This window comes from Macaca mulatta, chromosome 16, assembly GCF_049350105.2.
Source record: "Macaca mulatta isolate MMU2019108-1 chromosome 16, T2T-MMU8v2.0, whole genome shotgun sequence".
NCBI lineage: Eukaryota > Metazoa > Chordata > Mammalia > Primates > Cercopithecidae > Macaca > Macaca mulatta.
Window position 1 is genome coordinate 75,451,138 of NC_133421.1, and position 14,252 is coordinate 75,465,389.

Below are 14,252 nucleotides of genomic sequence, written 5' to 3' on the forward strand. Positions count from 1 at the left end.
TCCGTTCAAACAATCCAGTGTCATTATCGAAACACTACATGGAAAGTTACAGTGAGCAGAATGCACGGGGTGGTAACAGCAAAGGTGTCAAATTCACAAAATTCAATCCATCCAGTCAATATTAGTGAGTTCCTGCTCTATGTCAAGAATTGAAATAGGTACTGTAGACATAGCAGTGAAAGAAAATAGACCAAACCAAATAAAACAAAACAAAAACCCTGGTCAGGCACAGTAGTTCACATCTCTAATCCCAGCACTTCCAAAGGCTAAGGCAGGAGGATCACTTGAAGCTAGGAATTCAAGACCAGCCTGGGCAACATAGCAAGATCATTTCTACAATTTTTAAAATTTAATTAGCTGGGTGTGGGGGTGCAAACCTGTGGTCCCAGCTACTCAGGATGCTGAGGCAGGACGATCACTTGAGCCCAGGAGTTTGGAGCTGCAGAGGGCTATGACTGTGCCACTGCACTCCAGTCTAGGTGACAGAATGAGACCCTGTTCTGTTAAAAAAAAAAAATCCTTGCATTGACATGCTTAGATTATAATGGGGTGGAGGTAGGCAATAAGCAAACAGTAAGTGTATTATATATCTGTGATGAGTGCAGAAGAAAAATAAAGCAGGGAAGGGGACATTCTAGAGTGGTGTGAGGAAGCGGAGATGGTCCAAGAAGGCCTATCTGTGCAAAGACCTGAAGGACAAGAGAGAGCAAGTCACATGTACATTTCCACAGGAAGAGCCTTCCAAGCAGTGGCCGCTGCATGTGGAATGACTCCGAGATGGTATGTTTGTGGAAGCCATAAGGTCACTGTTGAGAGTGAGCAAAGCAGCAGCAGTGAGGTCAAGGACATAACAGGGTTCAAGTCACAGCAGGTCACATGGAGTCTCACAGGTCAACGGCTTTAGATTTTGCCTAGAGGTGGACAGGAAGCTGCTTGGGGGTGGGGAGCCGGTGCTGCTTTCATTGCTGTCTGAGGAGCAGACTGAGGGGCAAGGCAGAGGCAGGGAGTAGGGGAGAGGCAGGGAGCAGGGTGGGGAGGCCTGAGAGGAGCAGACTGAGGGTCAAGGCAGAGGCAGAGAGCAGGGGAGAGGCAGGGAGCAGGGTGGCCTGAGAGGAGCAGACTGAGGGTCAAGGCAGAGGCAGAGAGCAGGGGAGAGGCCACTGCAACACTGGGAAAGGGAAGATGGAGAGCGGGGCCAGGTGGTAACAGCTGATGAAGGAAGGATCAGGTCCAGGTATGAAATAGAGATGATGGCCCCGAGACAGTGGAAGCAGAGAGGAATAAACAGGACCCCAGGGATTCTGGCCTGAGGAGCTAAGACTGCAGTTGGCATTCACAGAGACAGGGCAGGTGTTGGGGGAGAGGAGCTGGAGCTCAGCCTCAGCTGGGTTCAGTTTGAAATGCCTACTACACATCCAGGTGGAGACAGGAGTTCAGACACAATGGCTAAGTTAGTGTCCATTAAAGATTCCTGCGACACAATGCCAGTCTTTTTTATGTCCAGATAAATAGTGGTTCTTAACCTTTTGGGAGGTTCTAGACTCCTTTGAGCATCTCATGAAAGCTAAGTAGTTACTCCCTAGAAGGAGAAAAACCATAGTTTTATGATTTTGCCTCTCACTGTAGGGCATTCCTAGATTGCCTGAAGCCCATCGGTGAATGGACCCCAGGCTAAGAACTAATTTAAAAAGTGAAATGGTCTGTGAATGAGCTTGCATGCTTTAGGGTGTCTGAAATGGTTTGTGAGTGAGCTTGCATGCTTTAGGGTGTCTTTGATATGAGACTTGATTATAAATCTATAATTCAACCAGGTCTGAGAATGAGCTTGGAAATCTCTCCATTCTTGAATTGTCTATAATTCTGTTGTGTTCTACTTCCAAAAGGATGAATGTAATAGTTCCTGTGCTTGTTGATGAGGTAGCCTTCCCCCTGCTCCCGACTTTCATAGCTACCAATAAATAGGATCTCATCAGCTTCTCTTATGGCATAATTGGGGAAAGTAATGATTACAGTATCGGGAAGAATATTTATCCATTTTTTTTGTCCCCACTTTTTCCTGCTCTCTAATCCATCCCCACACCACTGTCACAGTGATCTTGTTAAACTTAAATCTGATTATGTTGTTCCCTGACTAAAATGCTGAAACAACACTCCAGCCCCGCTGAGAGACAGCTCTCACTCCTTAGCATAGCATCCAAGGGCCTTCATCAACTGGCTTGGTCTCCAGCCACGCCGTGCCGTAGGAAGCCTTGGTGTGCCGTGCAGATGTCATTACCAGCAATAATAACAGGCGCTATCATCCACAGAGTGGATTTTATTTTTCACCCTTATGACAATTTTGTGCACCCAGTATTATTTCGTCTATGTTAGAAAGGATGTAATTGAGGCTGCATGCAGTTAACTACTTTGCTCAAGTCCATGTGGTTAGCAGTAAGGCACTGGACTGGGATTTTTCTTTTTTTTGGGGGGGGGTGGAGTCTCGCTCTGTCACCCAGGCTGGAGTGCAGTGGCACAATCTCGGCTCACTGCTACCTCCGCCTCCCGGGTTCAAGCAATTCTCCTGCCTCAGCCTCCACGTAGCTGGGATTACAGGCGTGTGCCACCACGCCCGGCTAATTTTTTGTATTTTTAGTAGAGACGGGATTTCACCATGTTAGCCAGGATGGTCTCGATCTCCTGACCTTGTGATCCGCCCGCCTCAGCCTCCTGAAGTGCTGGGATTACAGGTGTGAGCCACCATGTCCGGCCTGGACTGGAATTTTAACACATTTCTGTAACTTCAAATTCAATATGCTTGTGCTACTCCGTGCTGCCTCTTTCCCACTCTGTACTGATTTTCTCTTTTCTTTGCCTGGAAGTCCTTACCGCACCTACTCTGCTCAATGATGTAATTGCCCTGATCTGTACAAGAGCTAAATATGGACTTCTCTGGGCTTTCATCCATCTAGTGTTTAAGAGAATTAATTTACGTGTCTGGGTGGCATGCAACTGTCTGCATGAAACTGCAGCTCAGGGATCTCCTTTCTTTATTTCTGCAAGCCCAGTGACAAGCCAGGTCAATGCCTGGTACACAGGTGACACTGAATTCATGTTTGTGGAAGGAAGTCATAAACATTTAAACTCTACTCCCTAAAGATATTTACTTCAATCATCAGGGCTTCTGACTGTCCTTCATGTGGCACATTTAACCAAAGGTGATTATGTGTCCTGAGACACAAAATATACAAATATATCCTCCAAATATCTATATCTATCTCTGAACGTACACACACATATCACAATAATAATAATTGATAATATATTGTCTGGTTTCTGCTACAATATAAAATATTCATTTTTTTTTTTTTTTTTTTTTTTTGCTTTTAATTTTATTTCACAGAAAAGAAAGATGGTGTGCCTCTCCCTTCCCTAAAATGAAGAGTTGTTCCCCACCTCCCGGCTTCTCTCCCTCCTTGCCTTCACCTGCAGAACCCTGAGAGTGCCACACTCGGCATCCCACATCCTCCCCCACTCACTACATACCCCGTTACACCTGCCCCCGTCCCCACTGCTCTCCTGAGTCAGTCTTCACACCAGTCACTTGTCATCTCCCAAATGCCAAAGCCAGAAGCTAACTTTCTTCCTTTTTCCACAGAAGCATTTGGCCCTACTCATGCCCAATTGTGTGTTTCTCTTGAGTTTTGAGGAAATAGTTCTGCTCGGTGAAGTCATGGGATTAAAAAAAAAAAAAAAAGAGGATGCTGCAAAAGTGAAAGCCAAAGACAACAGGCCTGGAAAGAGGGTGGTGGATATGGAGAAGGGGATGGGTGCAGTGGAACCATTGACAGGACATTGGAAAAAAGGGACTCAGAGACACCCCAAGGCTTTGAGATGGAATGACCAGAGAATAGTGAATTCTTGCTAAGCACAAGTCAGAAGCGGTGGGGCTGTGTGCTTTCTGACATGCTGGGCTGAAGGTGCTGGTGGGACTTCAAGGAGGAACTATTGCTAGAGTCTGAATATTTGTGCCTCCTCCAAATTCATATGTTGAAATCTTAACCCTCAAAGCTATCAGGTGCAGGACCTCTGGGAGGGAACGTCCTCAAGAATGGGACCGGTGCCCTTCTAAAAGCTCTGAGTGAGGTCCCTGGCCCCTTCTACCACGAAAGGACACAGCACAAAGATGGGTGTCAATGAACTAGGAATCAGGCAGGCTCTCCCAAGACACTGAATCTGCTGGTGCTTTGATCCTGGATGTCCCAGCCTCCAGAGCTGTGGGAAATAAGCTTTTGTGTTTAGGAGCCACCCTGTCCAAGGGATAACGGTACAGCAACCAGCGCTTGCTAGAACCCCTAGCTAGCAGATCACGTTGCTCAGTGGGTCTGAAGAGTGGGGCATGCTCTCAGACAGAGGTGCAGAGGCTCTAAAACCTGCCCTTTGGGGGATGCCCACACTCAAACAGGCAGAGGAGGAGATGGAGGCCCAGAAAGCTGCTGAAAGTCCAGATAGGCAGGAGGCAATTGAGGAGAAGTTAGGATGACATATTATGCAAATCTAGCTGAAAGAAAGTTCCAAGGAAGGCAGCGTAGCGAAGTAGATCTGATCCTTTTTCTGTACTTCATATAGAGAACAGACTATGAAGTCGACTATGTTTTATCAATATTATTAAAATGGAATTCAAATTACATTCGCTTTTCAAAAAGGCAGGCCTTTAAAAATTTCCTCATAAAGATGTAAAATGTGATCTTTCTAAAGTTAATCAGAGAAAGCAGTTGTATTTAGAAATGACTTCCGTCAACTATTAAAGATCAGTTAAAAAAATTGAAAAGTCACCAAATAATATTTCACTTTCAAAAAAGTCAAAATGTACTGCATGAAAGGAAAATGACAGTTTATACTGGCAGCTGGTCCTGGTTTTATATTCTAAAAAATTATTAGGTTATTAGAGTTCCAACCTCAGAATTTGACATAAGGACTATGTGAAAATGACCACAATTGCTCAATAAGTACAACCAGGGACTTTAAGTTGTGTCTTCTTTATTCAAAAAAGCTTCAAATTTGACATTTCACACACACACAAAATCACAACTTTTAGTTTCTTCCGGAGAAAAGCCCAAGATAATTAAAGAATAGAATGTCCAACACTGGGTCAAAAATATAAAACAAAATCCAACTTGAACAGTTAAACTGTTTATTCTGCAGAACTGTCCCTCCTCTCCTAACTCTGCAGTGTTAACTGGCATCATTACTGAAAAGACAGTTCTTTTCTCCCAATTAAATCTGCCTTTAAATATGATGTAAGTCAGCGGGCTGTGGGAAGCTACACCGCTCCTGACTTTCAGAGTGCTTTCTCCTGGTCGGGAGTAAAGAATGACACTTTCCAGAAGAAAAATGTAAATGACATAATAAGCTCCACAAGAACAACGAGCGCACACCGCACTCTTTCTTTCTTTTTTTTTTGAGACGGAGTCTCGCTGTGTCGCCCAGGCTGGAGTGCAGTGGCCGGATCTCAGCTCACTGCAAGCTCTGCCTCCCGGGTTTTTACGCCATTCTCCTGCCTCAGCCTCCCAAGTAGCCGGGACTACAGGCGCCCGCCACCTCGCCCGGCTAGTTTTTTGTATTTTTTAGTAGAGACGGGGTTTCACCGTGTTAGCCAGGATGGTCTCGAACTCCTGACCTCGTGATCCGCCCGTCTCGGCCTCCCAAAGTGCTGGGATTACAGGCTTGAGCCACCGCGCCCGGCCTTCACCGCACTCTTTCAAAGGGAGAGCGTTGTAGGATAATTTGATTTGTTTGTTTCAAATCTGAAAATAATGAGAGCAAATGAAAGTGTAAAAAATTGAACATGTTAATGGGCTCCTCAGGGTGAGGAAAAAGACCTGGTAGCTAATGTGCCCATTGAATGGCACCTGTGACAATACAGGGCTTTTCTGTGAGTTTGGGGAAAAAAGAGTAACTAGTCAATGTTATTTTAATAAAATGTATGAACATAATTCAGCTCAAGCCACTCCTTAACTTGTAAAACTACGCATTAAGGAATTATTTGGAGTCTTATTTAAAAAACAAAGTTTTCTCTTGTAGTTCTGAGTCAATTAAACAAGAATAAAGTGATCGCAGATACATGCCTTTTAATAATGAATAAATGAAACACAAATTCATTTTAATTATAAAGTGGTTTAAAGGTTATTTAATAAAGGAAAACTTTATTGGAAGACAGATATACTATGTCACAATGATTAAAAAATTTTTTTACACGGCCGGGCGTGGTGGCTCACACCTATAATTCCAGCACTTTGGGAGGCCGAGGTGGGTGGATCATGAGGTCAGGAGATCGAGACCATCCTGGCTAACATGGTGAAACCCCGTCTCTACTAAAAATACAAAACAAAACAAAAACTAGCCGGGCGTGGTGGTGGGCACCCACAAGTCCCAGCTACTCGGGAGGCTGAGGCAGGAGAATGGCGTGAACCTGGGAGGTGGAGCTTGCAGTGAGCTGAGATCGCCTCACTGTACTCTAGCCTGGGCGACAGAGCAAGACTCTGTCTCAAAAAAAAAAAAAAAAAAAAAAAAAAAAAAAAAAAAAAATTTTTTTTTAAATGTTCCCAGAATACAAGGTACATAACAGAGAGAGGCTTTCAGATGTAGTACTGTAGCAAGACCAGACATCTTTCTAGAGATTTCTGATCTCGCCTTTGGCCCACTTCTTAGCCAACTCCATTCCAGCAACCCAAGAGCTGTTACCTTACTACCCTTTTCCCAACAGGCTGTCTAAGCATACAAATTGGTCTTCAGCTTATATAGCTCAGAATATCGGTACTTTAAGTTCAGATCAGAGAATACAATTTCAAACTCTACTTTCCCATCTTTATCAAAACTCCATGTATGAGAAATTTGGAAAAATCCACTTGCAAATCAAGACAGAATCATCAGCAGTAGAAAAGTCACCCTTCTGAGTCAGTGGTCCTGGAAACACTGTCCTAGCAGAGCGGACTCCAGAGACACATTCTCTTACACATTTTCTGTCATGGAGCTCGTAGGGTCGGGTTCTTGTCTCCTTTTAGAGAGTTTCAAAGCAGTTCTCATTGAGTTGAAATGTAATGTGTTTGACACATATTCTGCCTCATTCTGTGTTGTTAAGTCTTGGTAAAATGCTAGTAGTGCCTGGCCTTTTCACAAATCATCATGAGGTCTATGAGCACATTCTTCTGGGCCTGCCCTACCTGAAGGGGCAGAGGGTAAATGGATCCTTTCCTTGGTTCTGTCCGTAGGTTCATCCACATGTCCTCTGGGAAGTGGGAACCTTGAATGCTATAGTGTTCTGTTATTTAAAATAAACTGGATTGAACCATATGTAAGCAGAAAGAGTGTTGATTAAAGTTTTGCCCTATATAAATATAAAACTGGGGTCGGTAGAGTTGTGGATTTTTAGGGCCTTGGGTACAGTCTGTGGCCGTGAAACAAGGAACCAGCTGAACCTCCGCTGGGTGAAGCGCAGAGAGGGGGCCTTGCGAGCTGCAAGCTCTGCATAGCTGAGTTTTAACAAGAAGAAAAAGCCAGAGTATTTATACTGAAGATGCTGCCAAGAAGAAGTCGCCCCGGCAAACTGCGGGAAACTGCTGAAGCAGGGTGACGGGTAGACGGCGGCTCTGCGTACTCTTCTCCCTACTTTTGTGTATGTTTAAAAGCTTCCATAATAAAAAGTCGAAACATTGAAAAAAGAAAAAAAGTCCCACTTAAAAAAAAATGAGGTCATCATATCCTTTCCTTCATGAGGCTTGAATTTACTATCCTACTTTGGAGAAAACAGATGATTCATTCGCCACTCAGTGGGCAGGAGGGATACGGGAGGATTTACCCCATGAATGTTTTGAAGACAGAATGAAGAGACCAGGGGGTAGGATGTGCATATTTTGACTGAAGGAGAAGATAACTAGAAAGGGAAGGCCTATTTTTATTTTTATTGAGGTATAATTTACATACAATCCAATTCAATGTTTATTTTTTCATGGTAATGGTCTGTTTTCCATTTAAAACATGTAAGATGATTTTTAAATGTATGTCATAAAATATTAAGTTATAAAATCTTGACGTAAACTTCTCTTCCCCTGGCTGCTTGGTCCTTCAGACAGGCGTGATGCCTGAGCTGTGACTACAGTGAAGAGACACTAATTATAAAGGTGAAATAAGGGTGACTCTCATTTAAACCTTAATTACCTTCTTAATAATGCCCACACTTGTTTAAGCAGCATTACTCCAATTCAATCTATTAACTGGGCTGATAATATTTCTGATGAGGTCTCCTTTTGCAATGTAAATTGACACCGAAACAGTAAATGTTTTTCTTTCTACTACTGTTAAATGAAGGCTAAGGTAAAACACAAATAAAGCAGTAAAATCTCGCTCTATTTTCATGTGAGATTTACAGACTTTTTTTCTTTTTTAAAATCATATTGTAAATGACTAGGACAAAGCAAGAGGATCAAGCCCTGTCATCCACACAAGGAGCGATAAATCTGGGGCTACCGAAAGTGACACAGCGGCAGCGTGACATTTTTACTGGGTGGTCTCACGGGCTATTTACAGAGGCCACTATAGTTTCTGTTTTATTATTATTTTTAAATAGGCTAAATCTACTAACAAAAGTAACTAGTCTTCTTCAACTGAAATGCCACTCAAGGTTTCTTTTAAAGCGATTTCTTCATTCAGACCTACCCAGGATGAATAACAAACCATAAAAAACAGTTTTATTAGTGATTCTACAGTCATGGAAAACGGGTTATGCTGCAGATCTAAAGCCGGAGCCGCAGTTACTACTGCAGAGGCCACTAATGTATTCACAGCAGAACTGTATAATTTTTTTCCCCTATGGCTTATGTTCAGGTTTTCGTTTTTTTTCACATTTCAAGCAACATTTATTTAAAAAAAAAAAACCCTGATAATTTTGTCTCTTTTGTGATATTGATGTGAAGGAAAAGAGATCTTTGGAGGTTTTTACCCAATACAAATGTTACTCCTCACATAAGGCAAAATTCCTTTCACGTGAAAACTTTTTAGTTGTTGTTGCGACAAACGACAAACCACACGGACGAGAAATGGCACTTGCATATGAGCTGTTGCTGTAGTACTTATTAGGCTACTGATTCAACATAAAAGGCAAAAAACTGTGGACACTATACAGAGCAAGAGTTTTTCTTGTTTGTTATTCTTCAAGTACAAAAGTGTTCGCGTTTTCTCTTCTCTCTCTCACCTATTTTCAGTCCTTCAAATTCCTAAAGGACTTCCTTTAAAGGTCCTAAAAATGCACTTTTTAAAAAAGTTAATGTTTCCTGGTCTTAACAGGGGTTCCAGGAAAAGAAATCATGTTATTTCAAGACTTTGATGATCTAAGGAAGCCGGAATCTCCTAACGCACCTCATTCATGTTTTCCTAGTCACACAAAAGACCATCCTGACATTACCCACATCTCCTCTTAAAGGGGCCAGTCTGTTTCTACTCAGGAAATTCAAAGCACATTTCCCCACCTTCGTCGCTCGTCGCTCGAGACAGCTTCACTTGTGAACAAGTTCTTATCTCGGGTGGTAGAAATCTAGGATCAAATTCAAGAACCACAGCTAGGATTTTGCAAGATCATAGAGGCATTTCCTTGTCTGGCCAGGGTGATCGAGATAAGCACTGGAACTTGAGTTCAGTCTCTGCGGAACAGAGTGTTAACTGTTCAATCCTCACAGACCACCCCTCTTCAGCGCAAGTCCAGGGAAGAGGGAGGACCCATAAGCCATTCATTTAAATTTCGATTTTTTTACAAAGAGTAATCACTCACACATGCCATCCCCTGAGCCTGCAGTATCATTTCCAATCCTCTCCACCAGACTGTATTTCTCCTCCATGAAAACTGAAGTTAAGATTCATTTCTTCCATGAAAACTGAAGTTAAGATTCATTTCTTCCATGAAAAATTTCCAACACAGATTAAACTATTTCCCATTGTCATTATATTCCCTATATGGTAACATATTTATAGATCTCTTCCTATTGTGAATTTATCTAACTTCTTTTCTCATTTTAGGCTCTGAACTTCACAAGAGCAATAGCCTTTACCCCGCCATTATTTGTTAAGTGGTCTCTGAAATGCTTGGGAAAGTGTTATTTACACTAAGGTAATGAGCATTTACTGGTAACATTAACCAACTCTATAAAGAGCAAGTTGCCTTTCATTTAAAACAGTTGGGGGCCGGGCGCGGTGGCTCAAGCCTGTAATCCCAGCACTTTGGGAGGCCGAGACGGGCGGATCACCAGGTCAGGAGATCGAGACCATCCTGGCTAACACGGTGAAACCCCGTCTCTACTAAAAAATACAAAAAACTAGCCAGGCGAGGTGGCAGGTGCCTGTAGTCCCAGCTACTCGGGAGGCTGAGGCAGGAGAATGGCGCAAACCCGGGAGGCAGAGCTTGCAGTGAGCTGAGATCCGGCCACTGCACTCCAGCCTGGGCGACAGAGCCAGACTCTGTCTCAAAAAAAAAAAAAAAAACAGTTGGGGTACTCCCACTAAAATTCTTGGATTTTTTTCCCCCTTAAGCTACATTTCCTCTCATTCTGTCCCTAGAGAAAAATAACTGAGTTTTATACAGTCTGCTCCCTCAAGTGTCAGAAATGGCCTCCCTTCTTGTTTTTTAATAATAACACATCTATCAGTACCCTTTCTTTCACACTCTAGAGGGCTGGTCACCACTGCTGCTCTCTCCCTTCTGCTATGTCCCTCTCAGCGTCTACACTGGTATGTTGTCTTTACCCATCTGCCCTTCAGGAAATTGGCCACATTTCTTTTGTTTGTTTTAAGAGATGGGGGTCTCACTATGTTGCCCAGGTCGGAGTGCAGTGACTCACAGGCGTGATCGTAGCACCCTAGAGCCTGGACCTCCTGGGCTCAAGTGATCTTCCCACGTCAACCTCCCAAGCAGCTGGGACTACGGGGGCGCGCCACTGCACCTGGCTGTTTTTGTTTTTCTTGGCCACATTTCTCAAGTGTTTGACTCCAGCACCCTTATTTCTCCCTCATTAGTGAACTCCTTCCTCATCAGTGATCTGATTTTGGTTTCCAACTAATTATGAGACTTGTTCTCTGCAAGGTCAGCAATGATTCTCTTGTTGATGAGCCAGTGGCCTTTTCCACAACTCTATTCTCCTGGACCTCTCTGTTGCACTGGGCACTATCAGAACGCTCTCCTTCCAGAAATCCTTCCCTTTGACACCACCATGTCATGCTATCCTCCTCCTTCCCACATGCTTTCTGCTCCTCCTCCTCCTCTTCTCTCTTACTTGTGGATATTTCCCTAACTAGGTTCTTACCTCTCTAGTCTTCTTTCTATACACTGTGTCCTTTGGATCATTAATTTCATAAGTTAATGGAAGTATTTCTATATTATGGGCATACAGCATGTACTAGATGTGGTACTAAACATTACCCTCAAAAAGCATCTAATCTAATGTGTACGGCAAGCTTATAAAGGAACTATTACAATACCACATGAGTACTGCTAAAAAGAAGTCTTACCCAGCATTGCGACTGAACGCAGGAGGAAAGCAACAAACGCCGGGGAAGGTTTACACAGTGAGCTTCCTTGAGGAGGCAACGTGGGAGCTGGAGGGTTTCCCAGGAGGAGAGGAGAGTGGTCCTGGGGAGTCCATCGCAGGGGGAAAGACACGAAGGCATAGACCTGCAATGCGCGTTGGCTACACTGAAGGCACGGCCAAGCAGAGGGGTGGCTTTGAACCAGGAGAGGCTGCCTGGGTTGCTTAGAAGGGCTTTGTGTGCCAGGAGGACTACAGATTTTACCCTGTAGGAATGGGAACCACGAAAGTGCCTAAGATGATCAGATTTACAATACAGGATGAATGTTCAGGTGACAGTGTGGAAAATGGTGGCAGGGAGGCCTGCTGGGGACAATTAACAGAGTCTTGGCAAGACATGGGTGAATCTATGGGACAGGACAGAGGCAAGGATCCGTTTCCACTCAGCCCTCTCAGTACACAGGAGAAAACCAGGCCCAGAAAAATACACCCGTAAGCTTCATGATCATTTGTTAAAAGGCCAGGAATACAGAATGAGGCTTAGGACATTAAATTTTTGGTCAATGAGAAATGCTTTAGAAACTCTGAAAATGAAAAGAATAAAAAAGCACAGTTTTACAGACCATGTAACCAAATATGCAAGAAACTCTGTCTCAGGAGTTCACTCTGCCATGGCTGGGAGGCCATCAGGAGGCCATACAATAACACGTGGGAGATGAGCTTGATTTGGATAGGAGATGGTAGGAAATGACGGGCCTGGGGGAGTGCACGTGCCAGGATGGCAGCAGAGCCACAAGACAGGCCGCAGGGCTTGGTCATGCGACGAATGTGCCAGGTGTGAGAAGGAGGTTTAAAGAAGGACTCTGAGGCTTTCAGCATAGGTGGCTTGGGTGCTGTCATCAACTAAGGCAGAGAACACAGTAGAATTAAAATATACAGAAAGGAAGGGGAAAACTAGGTTTCTGCACGACACGGATTCAACAGGAATGATGATGCCAATGGCTTGACCATTAGAGTATGGTGTCAAAAAAGAAACCATGGAAGGAACAGTTTTGGGGAAGTAAGATCATGAGTTCCATTTTAGAGCAACTGAGTTTGAATGCGTATCACGACATCCAGCTCTCCTGCCTGATGGGCAACAGAAACACCAGCTCTAAGTAGGGCTTGCCTGGTGACGACTCCTACACTCATCTCCGTGCTCAGGATCGCACAAGTCCTCTAATTTGACATCTCCAACTGTCTCTCTTATGTGTATATATGGTGGCCTCACCATCATCTCAAACTTATCAAGTCCAAGATCAAACTCATAATTTTCCCCCTCAACCAGCTTCTCTTCCACCTGTCCTGCTGATCAATGACAAAATCATTCATTCAATTACCCAGTTCCTGGTTTTAAATCTCACAATGATCTGTAAGCCCCACTCTCTCTCTGTTCTCCCTCCTAGTTAGTTGCCCACATTCCTTCAATTTCTTTCTTTCTTTTTTTTTTTGAGATGGAGTCTTGCTTTGTTGCCCAGGCTGTCACTGCAACCTCTGCCTCCTGGCTTCAAGCAATTCTCCTGCCTCAGCTCCCTGAGTAGCTGAGATTACAGGTGCCTGCCACCACACCTGGCTAATTTTTATATTTTTAGTAGAGATGGAGTTTGGCCAGGCCAGTCTTGAACTCCTGACCTCAGGTGATCCGCCCGCCTCGGCCTCCCAAAGTGCTGGGATTACAGGCATGAGCCACTGCACCTGGCCTAACTTCTATTTGAAATGACTCCACTCTACGTCCTGATTTCTGCACACCAGGATTCCAGACTCTTTCCCAGTTGTGTCCTCCTGCATCCTGGCATGCAGGATGGGTCAAGGTTAGCATCCTGCACCCTGCATCCTTATCCTGTCAAGGTTAAAATTTCTTCCCTGGCTCTGAATCCCTTCCTAAACTAGCTTCATGTATCCATTTGGACTTCTTTCTTACTGTGCTCAATATATGGGAATCCCCATTTAACTGTGGTTTTATTTTCCCTAGTTTCAGTTACCCATGGTCAACTATGGTCCAAAAAGAGATGAGTACAGTACAGACAAGAATATATTTTGTGAGAAAGGAGAGAAAGAGAGAGAAAGGGAGAAAGAGAAAGACCACATAATTTTTATCACAGTATATTGTTGTAATTGTTCTATTTTATTATGGTTGTTAATCTCTTACAGTGCCTAATTTATAAATTAAACTTCATAATAAATGTATTAGTCCATGCTCATGCTGCTAATAAAGACATACCCGAGACTGGGTAATTTATAAAGGAAAGAGGTTTAATGGACTCACAGTTCCACATGGCTGGGGAGGCCTCATAATCATGGCGAAAGGTGAATGAGGAGCAAAGGCACATCTTACATGGAGGCAGGCAGAGAGAGAGCATGTGTAGGGGAACTGCCCTTTACAAAACCATCAGATCTTGTGAGACTTATTCACTATCACCAGAATAGAAAGGGAAAAACTCGCCCCTCTGATTCAGTTACCCCCCTTCCAGTCCCTCCCATGACACATGGGAATTATTACAATTCAAGGTGAGATTTGGGTGGAGACACAGAGCCAAACCATATCAATAAGTATGTATATACAGGAAAAACATATGATACATCAAGTTCATTGCTGTCTGTAGTTTCAAGCAACCACTGGGATCTTGGAATGTAACCCCTGTGCATAAGAGGGGATTGCTGTCCTAA

At 43.7% G+C, this 14,252-nt stretch overlaps 1 protein-coding gene across 23 annotated transcripts in view; it reads right to left on the reverse strand.

Annotated features, from left to right (window-relative positions):
• Window positions 1-14,252, reverse strand: part of CEP112 (centrosomal protein 112) — a 535,678-nt gene that overhangs the window by 54,112 nt on the left and 467,314 nt on the right. The gene's annotated exons all lie outside the window — the stretch shown is intronic.